We start from the raw sequence: 13,943 nt of genomic DNA, 5'->3' as shown, positions 1-13,943 counted from the left end.
TCTACCTGACCAGGTGTTCACTGAGTGTGTGCGTGAGTGAGTGAGACAGAGCAAAGCAGAGCTGAATGACAGCATCAGACAGGTGTTGAACTAAGCATCCAGGTAAAGGTTGGAGAATTTATCACCAGGAAAAGGCCTTCCAAGGCCTTACCTGCACAGTTTAGAAGCAGAGAAACAGGGAGGCAGAAAAGTAATCTAATTATAGAGGTATGTAACCTTTTATAATGTTAAAAAAACATTTGATATTACTAGCAACAGCTAGCTGAATTGAAATGAAGCAAAGTTGGCTAATAATGGTACTGTGGATGATTTTAAGATATCTGCTAAGATGTCTGGTTTACTGCTGCTGAACTGGTTTATATATGTTTCTATCTGATTTATATATGTTTCTATCTGGTTTACTACTGCTGAACTGGTTTATATATGTTTCTATCTGATTTATAAATCCTTCTATCTGGTTTACGACTGCTGAACTGGTCTATATATGTTTCTATCTGATTTATACTGGGCGGGGAAGCAAAATTTACAATATTTTGAGGCAGGGATTGAAAGACAGTGTAAGACCAATTGGTTTATTGAAAGTCATAAGAATTCATTTACCACAAGAAAATTTACATAATAGAAAATGTTTTTATTCTATATGTCCTCCTTCTTTCTCAATAACTGCCTTCACACGCTTCCTGAAACTTGCGGAAGTGTTCCTCAAATATTCGGGTGACAACTTCTCCCGTTCTTCTTTAATAGTATCTTTAAGAAAGTCGACATTGCTGTGTGATGTTCTATTGGGAGCATGTTCTAAAACGCCCCAAATAGCATAATCCAGAGGGTTTAGATCTGGGCTAGAAGGCAGCCATAAACATGATTCCCAAAAATTGCTAAAGTTGGATTTGTTGCTGTTGTCAAGTGTTTTGGTGTTCTTGTGTAAGATTGTAACTTCAAATCATATTTTACTGCATTTTTAACGGTCTTGTTGTCTACCTCAAGTTCAATTGACATTTTTCTCATGGATTTGGTTGGATCCTTTAGGATTTTGGATTTGAGAGCTTTAATAAAAGCTTTGGTACGTTTTTTGTTGCTTCCTCCACTTCCAGACTTTCTCGTAATAGTTTTGCTCATAGTGATTCTCTTCTTAACATTATAAACAGTCTTTATGGACACTCCAACTATTTTTGAAATCTCCTTTGGTGTGATGAGTGCATTCAGCAAATCACACACTCTTTGACGTTTGCTTTCCTGATTACTCATATGGGCAAAAGTTTCTGAAAAGGTATGGATAGTAGTGTTAGGTATGATTATGACATCAATATATGTTTGGTTTCAAAACAATTGACGTAGTGCCTGCTGAGAAAAAACAACTAAATGTTCATTGTAAATTTTGCTTCCCCACACTGTATATGTTTCTATCTGGTTTATATATGTGTCTATCTGGTTTACTACTGCTGAACTGTTTCTATCTGGTTTACTGCTAGTTAGCTGGTTTATATATATGTTTCTATCTTGTTTATATATGTTTCTATGTGGTTTACTGCGGGTTAGCTGGTTTATGTGTGTTTCTATGGGGTGTACTGCTGGCTGCTTTGTGCATCTCCTCTCACACTTCACGCGCAACCCCCCCCCAAACACACACACACACACATATTGGGGGGCAGGCAAGTAAGTGACAAGTGACAAGTAAAGGAAGTGATGTCAAATGACACAAACTGAGAAATATTATTAATTTAATTTATATATGATTAACTTTTAATGTGAACACAAATCTATTTAATTAGGCAAATGCCCTGAAGGTGCAATAGATCTCGTGTAAAATCTGACATTTAGCTACACACCCCTTTGGCTATATTCTGCTGATATGTAAATACATGTACCTATAAATAAACCCTACACTGTACACTTGACCTTGTCTCGTCTGCATGTATGAACAGGGTATCCCCCATATATGCCATAAATCACCATTATTCACCAGGTGAGGCACTTAAGGCTGCAAATACATACTGAGTGACACACATATAGCTATCATGGCAGTGCTTTGAGGGGTATGTGTGCTGACAGTATGTCACCTAAAGCACCATAAGTCAGTGTATGTGTAGTGCAGGCTGATTTAGAGAGCTAGTCTAAATGCTAAGTCTTGACACTCACTCACAGGAAATGACAGCCGCTGTACGGGCACTACAGAGGAACACACATTTATCAACAGGCCAATCAAAACTAATCTTGACTGTACAAATACCAGCAAGTCTCTAAGTGTCAGTGGCTATATCCGTGCTTTTCAAGTAGTTATTCGAGGCAGACATATATATTTAAACAAACACATCCCTTTAAATTGACAAGTTGGATTAGGATGTGATGCAGTGTAGGCGCATCACACAGCTTATAAAATACACTCAACTGCAACACCCCAGTAAAATGTATAACCTCTAAAGGACATTTCAGTTGTTATGTTTAGTCATACGGTAATGTTTATTAGATGTACAACTCTCTATGACGATGGCTCTGTGTAAACTGACAAGCTGTTGCTCAGTCTTCATTATATTAGAAGTGTAATATTACTGGGCTGGCTTGACAGAATTGTTCATAATGGTAGAACAATTCACTTGGATGCAAGGAGGATTATTTTATATATCATCGGTGTCAAACATACAACCTGTGGGCCAAAACCAGCTGACCAAAGGGTCCAATCTGGCCTGTGGGATGAATTTGTGAAATGCAAGAATTATATTAAATGGGTTAGACCAGTTAAATACCATCATAATAACCTATACAGGGTGGGGAAGCAAAATTTACAATGAACATTTAGTTGTTTTTTTCTCAGCAGGCACTATGTCGATTGTTTTGAAACCAAACATATATTGATGTCATAATCATACCTAACACTATTATCCATACCTTTTCAGAAACTTTTGCCCATATAAGTAATCAGGAAAGCAAACGTCAAAGAGTGTGTGATTTGCTGAATGCACTCGTCACACCAAAGGAGATTTCAAAAATAGTTGGAGTGTCCATAAAGACTGTTTATAATGGAAAGAAGAGAATGACTATGAGCAAAACTATTACGAGAAAATCTGGAAGATACTATTAAAGAAGAATGGGAGAAGTTGTCACCCGAATATTTGAGGAACACTTGTGCAAGTTTCAGGAAGCGTGTGAAGGCAGTTATTGAGAAAGAAGGAGGACACATAGAATAAAAACATTTTCTATTATGTCAGTTTTCTTGTGGCAAATAAATTCTCATGACTTTCAATAAACTAATTGGTCATACACTGTCTTTCAATCCCTGCCTCAAAATATTGTAAATTTTGCTTCCCCACCCTGTAAATAATGATAACTCCATATTTTTCTCTTTGTTTTAGTGTACATGAAGGAATATTATGTGTTTGCATGTTTACATTCACAAACTATCCATTCACAAGAAATGTGAATACCTTGAACAAATATGAACAATCTGAAATGTCTACAGAAAGTTAAGTGTAATTTTTACCATATTCTACCTAAATGTGTATTTGTAGATCCACTGTGATCTGCAAGTTGTAATGCACATGTAAATGAGAAGCTCAGGCATAGTATTGTCAAAATTGTACTTAAAATTTACAGTTTTTCACATTTTTTGAAATACATTGTACATGTAAAAATTTTTCGGAATGTCATTTTCATTTCTTTTTTTTTTACTCTAAAACAGAGAAAAGTTTGTAGTTGACATTATTTCCGTATTATTATGTTATTATTTTACTGGTCCAGCCCAATTTAGATCATACTGGGGGTGATGTGGTCCCTGAACTAAAAGGAGTTTGACACCTCTGTTATATATGAATGAATCATTCATTCATTTTCTGATGTGATTAATCCTCGTGAGAACTGCAGGGGTGCTGGTGGGGTGAAGGTGGGGTACACCCTGAGCATGTCACCAATTCATCATAGGGCTGACAAACAAACATTCACTCTCACATTCACACTAATGGGGAATTTAGATTGACCAGTTAACTTATTAAGGTGCATGTCATTGGACAGTGAGAGGAAACTAAAGTACATGTAGGGAAACCACGCAGACATGGGGAGAACATGCAAACTCCACAAAGAAAAAAGTGGGATGGAACCCAGGACCTTCTTATGAGGGCCCGTCTAGGTCCAAATTCATGGTACCCTCACACACACACACACACACACACACACACACACACTACTGAAACTACATGCACATACCCTAGAATGCATGCACACATACTACTATAAACACCTCTCACATACACAACTGAGAAACCTCATAAATATACACTCCTGAAATTGCACACACATACATGTGGAAGCGTGCACACACACCAGTGAAAGCACACACACGTATCACTAATCACGCACATACACACACTATTGACTTTACACATTTCATATTTATTTATATGCACGGCAATATTTGTTGTATGCAAGACAATATATGTGTGTATGAGAGGCAATATATGAGTCGTGTATATATATATAATGTTGCGATGCACAACTGTAGTCGCTAACACAGGGGCACGTGGACGCTCTCCCACAGTTGAGGACCACTGCTTTAGGGCAAATAAATCTATGTCAGCTTTGTGATGTATTCTGTTCACCTTTGAATTCATATCTTGGGTCATTCCTTGTTGTCTACATTCACTGCAATAGTTTGCTAGAAAGGAAAGTTCTTATTTGAAACAAAGAGCTCAGAAAAGACAGATTAAATGCTTTTGGTGCTGCTGGCAGGCCACCAAACAATCAGACAACTGTAATGTCTGAACAATTAAGTCAAAACATTGCATAACAGTGCCAGATGTTACTCAGCAGAAATACAGAGAAGAGAGCAGTCTGAACAGATTCAGTGGAAATGAACTGGTCTTTCTTGAGGAGGTTCTAGTCAGTGTTTTACAGACAGTGGAGGGCAGTCAGCACACCTCCAGTCCGGAGAAGCAGACACAAGTATCCACACAGAAGGTAAGTTATCTACTGCTGTGGATGGGTGCAGCATTGAAGCATCATCTTCAAGTCAGCTATGTAGGGAGAAAAAATTCAACTTCTGCATTTAACCCATCCTAGTGTCCTGACCACTAAAGGCACTTGGGCATGCACTCCAGATCTATGCCAGTACCTTGGCCAAGGACACTGACAGGAGAATTAACCTAGCATACATGGTATGGGATAAAGCAGGGGTTTCCAAACATTTAAACTCGCAACCCCCAAAATAATGGTGACCCCCCCCCCCCATTATTCCTGAAGTGACCGAAACAAAAAAGACAATGGCACAGGACTCACGCAATGATACTGTGGCATGTTTGCTGCATTGCATTGTGGGTACTGGAAATTTTACTCATTGTGGTCTTTTTTATGTGCAGGGGTTCAACACTCTAAGACCAGATAGTTGAGTTTACTTAAAAAAATCTCAGGTAACTTATTGCCTTAAAAAAATTAAGTAGTGAGTAATGAAAATTTGAGTGTATTAAACTTAAATGCTTGATTTGAATGGAATTGATATTTGAAGTACAACACACTAAATGCCAAGTTAATTTAACTTAAAATTTGTTTCAGTGTCAATTGCTTTGTATTATCATTAGACTTAATATCATCAGGTCATTTTACTCAATTCCAAGTTGATTTCAATTAAAAATCATTTGCAACAGAAACTGCTTTGTTTAATTATTCAACTTGATATATTGTACAGTGGTTGGAAATTAGCTAAATGTGATTTGTCAGTACAGGAAGTGCCTTTATTTTGGCAAGGCATTATGACTTCCATTGAACTAGAAAATCTTTGACGAACAGTAAAGCTATTGTTGGGCCTATGGCTCTCACTCATGGTGCAGCTCTACAAAAATACAAAAACAAACACAAAAAGGCCAATAAACACTGACATACACACATTCAGTCCAAATGAACACTAACACCACAACCCCGCTGAACCCCTGCACAGTTAAAGAACACATTTACAACAACATGCCCAATACCCACAATGCAATGCACAGATAAAAAGGTGTGGTTATGACTAAAACTTAGTGATTTAAATCCATTCAACTGAAACTTTTTCATACTTTCGACTATGTCTATAAAATAGTTAAATATACTTAACATTTTATAGTAATATCATAAAACTTAAATAATTTAACTACATTGTAATTAAAGCATTTTAGTAAATACAAATTCCAGGCTTACAGTGAAGGGGGGCTGTGTTAACGGTTATTTAGCTTAATGTGTCTGTTTTATAATGTTTACTGGCCTTTTTATGTTTATTTTTTATTTTTATTAATGTGACACCATTAATCAAACCTGTAGGCCGAAAAATGCCTTACCTGTGTGTCGCTCTAAAACTACCATTCAAGTACACCTGAGTTATGTTTAGCTTTTATAAAGTTAAAGCTCTTATTGTGTGTCCCTAAACATATGGAACAAATACTTTACCTATTGCCTACAAGTACAACAATGGTACTGTCCTTAGTGTGTTGTTATTTCCTCAGGGAGGAAATCAAGAGGAATCTGCATATCAACTTTTGATCCCCTGTTGACATCCCATAATTCCCCGGGGAGTCATAACCCCACTTTGGGAACCCCTCGTATACAGGACTTGCAGTAAAACCATGTGGCATGGGGAGACTATGCAAACTCTACAAAGAAAGTAACCTGGTCCAACTGGTAATCAAACTCTGAACTGAACGTTCACATACAAACTGAAATAAAAATCAGTTTAAGTGCACACTGCTGAATTTTCATGACTTTCCATTCAGCCCTTTTCAGCAAGGAGTAAAAGCCCTTAACAGCTGAGTTCAGGGTGGGGTATTTAGTGGTATCTGATGCAAGAGGTGCAGATTGCAACCAAATGAATAACCCTTGCCTCACCCTCCCATATGGTGGCAACAAAACACACTAATGCATTTGGTTAAAGAGAAATCAACACTCAAACATAGAAATTATAATGAAACCCAACTTGTGAAGATATAACAAAAACACAACTTTCCTTATTTTCCAGAAACATAACTATGAACATTATGTGACATTTCATTACAGTCCTTATAATTTTAGTGCTGTTCACATCCATCTGATCTATTTGACAGGAACTATAATTTCACCCTGTTGAACATCAAATTTGTTGGTCCACCCGTAGCTTATTGATTACTTTATTTCAAAGTATGGGTTTGGTAATTGTGGACCAGCAACTTAAGTGGTAAAATAAATTTTCTGTTTCCGAGGTATATTAGCTTTAGTTATGCATTGACCTGTTTTGGCTTTCTTTCTGTTTTTTTCTTTCTATTTTATGTGGCTAAAATCATTTTTTCCTGCAGCCACCATCCACATGTTGCTGACCACTATCTCCTCTAGGTGACCCAGTGACTGTAGTTGGTTACAGTATGTCATATAACACCACTTGAAATAATCTGAACCAACCCTTTAAATCCAAATCACACATCATACGAATATCAGCTTTTAATCAGGACTTCAGTCTCTTTGTAACCTTTCTCTCTTGAAAGAAACACTTCCATGGAAGGTGCTTATGCCTCTGCTTTTTTCTGCTTTTGTTAGTAGTTTCCTGTGCCAGTTTCTCCCTAACATTTCAGGGGCTTGTTTTCGTCTGTCACCGACTCTGTTGTTTGCATTCCAAACTGTGAACTGCTTGCAAAAAAAAAAAAAAAAAAAAAAAAAAACCAAGAAAAGAAACACTTCCAAACTTAGCTGAAGACAAACAATTCCACAGTAACATCAACTATCAGCGCTTGACCCTCACACAGAAACAGACGGAGACAAGAAGGGATGATCTCTCATGACACGACAGTCACGCTCCTGTGTATTAAACACAAATACACACACGTAAACACGCACACACCAGCTAGCAACACGGAGGAGTCAAGTGTAAATCTTTGCCATGGGCTACAAACAATAAGAAACTGATTAACATTCAACACCCCGAACACAACAGCGCTCTCTTTTCGCCTCTGTCTCTGCTTCACTCAGTTTCTCTTAGCTCTCTGTTAGCGCCCTTCTCCCTCTCTCTCACTTCTATTATTTGTTTTCCAAACCCCTCTTCCTCCTTTGTTTATGCGATGCTTTCACAGCACGTAAGAGAAACAATAGGATGAGAGAGCTGGTTGTGTGTATGTGTGTGTATATGTGTGTGTGTGTGTGTACGATGATGACTAGAATAGAACATAATGAGGTACAGTTACTACATTGCTGAGATGACAGCATGCGGCAGGCTACATCTCTCCCTCCATCTCTCTTCCTCTGCTGCCTCATCCGTCTGTCTTTCTCTCTGCTGTAAACAGATGTAGAGTACAACATTGTAACCACAATCCCCCTGGGCACTTTGGGAGCCTCTCACTCATGAAATCTATCTTTTTTCCCCCCTCTCTGTCCTCCCTTCACTTCCCTCCTCCTCTCATCTCTCTCTCTCTCTCTCTCTCTCTCTCTGTGTCTCCGTCCTCTGTTAGGCCACAGCGGACCGGTTGTGGCTCAGTTGTAATTACGGAGCTGAATGATTTGGCTTGTAGTACCATTGATGGGTTTGTTGCTGCTCTTGTTTTTTTGTCCGATCTAAGGGAATTTTCTGGGATACAACATGCTGCTCCGTTGCCCGGCGCGTTGCAGTCATTTCAAATGTGAATCGATAACTTGTTTAGGCCAAATTATGGAACGACACCAAACACAAAACTTGAGAAGGCTGTTTTATAGTTTACTGCATGACTGAGTTCTTATTACTGTAAGGATGTGGTGAGTGATTAAAGGTCCCTTCTTACATTCAGACACAGTGTCTTGACGTTTGTGGTAACCAGAGAAAAAGTTTCCATTTTGTTTAGACGTTTACGTTGGCATGAAGTTGGAAAACACATCTAGGGCACTTCACACTGTTGTATGACTGTTCATAGTTTTCTGCAGGAATCAGCTGTTTGGTGTGGCAAGGAAAAAGGAAACCTGTGCAGCTTCCTTCGTCTTATTTTTTTTATGCTGATGGATTTCAAGATTCTTTACTGTCATTCAACATTGGTGTGATGAACGAAATTAGGACCCACAGGATTGATGGTGAAATGAACATTTAACAACAAAAACAACAGAGTAAAGTGAAGATAATAGTATTAATTATAATAATAGTAATAAATAAATCAACATAGAAGAGAAGGAGAAATGACCAAAATGTAAACAGATTATTGCACATTATATTATAGTAATTGTACTTTATATTGTAGTAGTAGATTGCATAGCTGAATGTTATACTGTTATTGTATTTGCACATATTGAGCTGCACCAGAGTGGGTTATAGTTCAGTTGTAGTTTGACTTGTACAGTCTTATGGTGATGCATAAGCACTTAATGTTCGAGGTTGAATTTATTTGTCATTACGTGTATATACATGAAACGAAATCAGTACTCAGGACCAGCAATGTACATCTTAAAAAATTCTCATTAAAAAGTAGTCATATATTAAAATAATTACAGGAAAACCTAATAAATAAATAATAAATACTAATGAATACATAATAATCACTTTTTTTTTTCCTGTAAATCAAGAATAACCAACCTAGACTACTGAGATTTACAGCTAAAGAAGCATTGAGACAGATAATCGGTGATGATAATAGCTCAATTGATGCAGATGAGTCGTTATCGGACAACAGTGATCGTAGTCCTTAGAAAATGAGTTGTGTGAAAATTAGTTTTATAGGAGGGCATCGGTGGAAGTATTATTGACTTATTTGTGAACAGGGCATGGCATTTTTGCCAGATTTTCAGATATCGAAACACTTTTGTTGTCACCCATTAACAAGGGAGATATTTGTGTTGTAGTGTTTGTTTTTTTTTAATTTATAGAAGCATTGCAGTAACAAAGCTTTAATTATGATAATCTCATTGCATTTTTTAAAATTACTTCAGATTATTAGTTCTATAGTTGATCACTATTTTATCTACTATACATTTTGATGTCTGGTTATACCCATTGAAAATGAATATATCAAAGTGATACTAGATTGAATTAAATGTAACAGGACAATAATGAGTCACATAAAAGGTAGTAATAAGGAAATGATCAGGCAATATTTTACAGAAAATAGTATATACATATACAGCACATAATGTTAATTTATCATGGAATTAGAACATGTGAATACCTTAACTTTGCCTGTTATTTTTGTCTATATTATGTGAATCCAGACAGGTTAGTTAATGTTTCTGATTCATGGTAGCTAGAGAAAAAAGACTCAAATGTTAACACTAAAAAACATTAAACATTTGTACTGTATAAATAATAAACATTCTTTGAGATATCTATAAATTGTCATCTGATTTTAGAGGTTTCATGCATATTATGTCCTATAATTTTGGGACAAAAAACAATCTTTATCACTTCATTATTATCATATTATCACACCATTTCTGATTCAAATAAACATCCAATTCCCCAAAATATTACTCTCCTGTCAAATAGCATTGCCATGTTGTTGGATTTTTTAGTTAGTTTTAGGTTTAATATTAACCAAATGCAAAGACATTACCTGTATTAGAAGTACCTTTGTAAATTAGATGGTAATGTTCTCAGTGTCAATCTGCAACCCCACTATTATCATGTGAATATCACACTGTAGTGTGCTGCCAAAATTAAATATTTAATCAATGTTAATAACCTCCCTGTCGAGCTACAGAGTGGTTATGCAGTCTTTTTGTCCTCATGTGGACTTTGGAAACAGTTTTCTGTGCTGAACTCTACAGTTACAATGCAGCTGAATTTGTTTTGTTCGGCAGAGTCAAAGAAGTAAAAATGGTCAACCTTTTCATGAAAGGCACCTGCCAAACAACAGGCAACCAGTAACAGCAGGGAATTCAGTCTGTATTTCCACAACACTTCAAACTGTTGCCCTCTCATTTCTCACAGCATTCCTATTTTTTGCAGTGGTCCTCTTCAGGCTTCTCTATACAGGGTCTTATATAGTAGACTGTTTGGTTCATTAAAGCTACTTATATATTATTACCTCATTGAATAATACGTGACATTTTATGGAGTTCATATATAATTAATTTATTAAATTCCTAATTTACTTAAATCACATCAGACAGCTGTTTAAGTGCATAGACTCCTTTTTTCTTGAGTTTGTTTGCTCCTGTAAAATTAAACGTGATTAATGTAGATTAAAAATGAATGCTATTTAATCATGATTTAATCAAAATCCACAGCAACCCTGTGATTAATCTGATTAAAAAGTTTAATTGTTCAACAGCACTTATATATACAGGGTGGGGAAGCAAAATTTACAATATTTTGAGGCAGGGATTGAAAGACAGTGTATGACCAATTAGTTTATTGAAAGTCATGAGAATTTATTTGCCACAAGAAAATTGACATAATAGAAAATGTTTTTATTCTATGTGTCCTCCTTCTTTCTCAATAACTGCCTTCACACGCTTCCTGAAACTTGTGCAAGTGTTCCTCAAATATTGGGGTGACAACTTCTCCCATTCTTCTTTAATAGTATCTTCCAGACTTTCTCGTAATAGTTTTGCTCATAGTCATTCTCTTCTTTACATTATAAACAGTCTTTATGGACACTCCAACTATTTTTGAAATCTCCTTTGGTGTGACGAGTGCATTCAGCAAATCACACACTCTTTGACATTTGCTTTCCTGATTACTCATATGGGCAAAAGTTTCTGAAAAGGTATGGATAATAGTGTTAGGTATGATTATGACATCAATATATGTTTGGTTTCAAAACAATTGACGTAGTGCCTGCTGAGAAAAAACAACTAAATGTTCATTGGAAATGTTGCTTCCCCACCCTGTATATGTATGTATGTATGTATGTGTATGTGTTTCTGTTTGTCTGTAACAAGCTCAGAGAGGTTGATGTATGAGCAGCCAGTTCCCATTCGCTCCCTGCTTGATCATGTTGATGGATTGTTGGTTCAAGAGTGTGTGTGTTTGCTTCTTTGTGTGTCCCGTGCTATTGATTGAGAGATATAAGGTGAGTTTTGTGCTGAATTCCTTTAAGCCACAATTTAAACAGATGCTTTAAAAAAAGAAGTGACCAGGTTTATGTGTGTTCACAATAAGTGGTAAATGTCAGGTGGACCTAGCCTGGATTTAGTATTGGATGTATGCACATGCATCTGTTGAGTGGCCAGTGGACATCATATCACATGTCTTTACACATGTTATCATTATAGAGCTGAATTTTGTTTCTGATGTTCATTGCCATTAATGGCTTTTTGCTCACGGCAGTTTCATAACATGTACGACCACTGATGACTATTAAATTAGGGGTTCCAAAAATTCCTGCTTGCAATACATTTTGATGCACAAACTAGTAGTTATTAAGTCTGTAATTATTTCTCCGTTAATAAAACACAGAGGCTAATCATACGTTGTATCAGTTGCAGTCCGGTTACCCACTTTTGTCAATACCAATACAGATATACACAGCAAAAGGTAGATCTGTGAAGAAGTTATTGTGAATTTCGAAGTTGGAGCTAATGACCAGGGGCAACACGTAGAGCTTAAATTGAAGCTAATGTAAAAGTATCTTAAATCAATCTTCCTAAAAAACTGACAGCTGCTTAGAAACTGACTCCAACTCACTACCATTGTACTATATTTCTCCCTAGAAGTGAAGATATTCAGAGCCTCTGTTTATTGAAGAACATTATTGTTTCCATGACAGGCAGGTCAACATTCAGATACAAACGGACTTTATTGACTATGAAGTGGAAATTCTTTTTTTTTTTTTTTTCCCCCATCAGTTCAAGAAGGTAACTATGTGGGAATATTGGATAGATAGCTGAAAATATTTGGTGAAATTCTTTTTTTTTTTTTTTTCTTCACTTTTATTTTTATTATTATTGAGTTTCCTTCAAACATATAAAGCAATGCAATATATAAAATATGAATGTTACACATTTTTATATAAACATGGAAATGAACAGATGAACAAAATAACACATAGGGCATTTCAAATGTCACAAATTAAAACACAAAAGTATTAAATAAGAATATGGACCCAGAACAAGACCAACAGTAGATGTCACAGCTTTCTAAAGTCTTTCTACAAGATCAATGTTTAGAAAAATTAGGGCACGAGCAATCACTCAGACGTGCGACATGCATAATCTCAGCCCCTCCTGGTTTCTCAACACCAGTTTAGAAACAGTCAGATGTGCTGCTTCCTGGTGGTTTTTCAGCTCATCCAATAGATTGATTTCTCTTTTGACATCTTGCAAGGCACAATTGCTACTTTTTTTCCCTTGACAGTTACGGTGTTAGGAGCATTTTTGGAGGTCCTGCGGTAAGGTGAACGTGGAAGTGTCAGAGTACACCATGTGATGCATCTAAGCGAATCATGTTTGCCAAAACCAGCAGTAGCCAATGAGATTTCGTCATTAGCATTAAACCGCCCTTTGGACATTCACGATTGGTTCCTAATAGAAAGCAAATGCCCTTCTTTGGATTACATTTGGATTGCGTTGTGCATGAGACTCAGAGCTTTACAACGATACCAGACATGAAAGACTTCAGTAAACAGATGAAACACGGGTCGTCGGTTTGGAATGCTAACTTTTTGGTAAATTTGGGAGAAATTTACTGCCACAAGTAAACAAAATAATAAAAATAAATGTCTTAATGTATATTTTCAACAAATTATTTTCAACAGCTTCAAAGAACACATACTGAAGGGGTGAACTAGCCCACAATCTCAAAACTGACCACTGCATGAAAAATGTATGTTTTTATCTGCCGTGCCTCACCTTAACATAAATGTGTGTGGTCAGTGTTCAGTAGCAACAGCTCTAGTGTGATGAATTTTTCCTTTTACACCTTTTTTTTTACCTCCGCTAGGAGGTATTGTGATCACTTTGCTTTGTGTGTTTGTTTGCGTGTTTGTTTGTTAGCAAATTTACGGGAAAACTATTACAACAATCTTCACCAAATTTCACCCACAGATAGGCCTAGGCCCTGGGACGAACCT

At 36.6% G+C, this 13,943-nt stretch overlaps 1 long non-coding RNA gene across 1 annotated transcript; it reads left to right on the top strand.

Annotated features, from left to right (window-relative positions):
• Nucleotides 1-215: 215 nt before the first annotated feature.
• On the top strand, nucleotides 216-13,407 carry LOC115434607 (uncharacterized). The gene is made up of 4 exons (XR_003937558.1): nucleotides 216-226; nucleotides 9,760-9,767; nucleotides 10,491-10,492; nucleotides 13,340-13,407. It is a non-coding gene; the product is annotated as an uncharacterized LOC115434607 (long non-coding RNA).
• Nucleotides 13,408-13,943: the final 536 nt, after the last annotated feature.

Source organism: Sphaeramia orbicularis, chromosome 15, assembly GCF_902148855.1.
Source record: "Sphaeramia orbicularis chromosome 15, fSphaOr1.1, whole genome shotgun sequence".
In the NCBI taxonomy this organism is placed as follows: Eukaryota; Metazoa; Chordata; class Actinopteri; order Kurtiformes; family Apogonidae; genus Sphaeramia; species Sphaeramia orbicularis.
The sequence above is the reverse complement of the archived record's forward strand: the minus strand, read 5'-3'. Positions and strand labels throughout refer to the sequence as shown.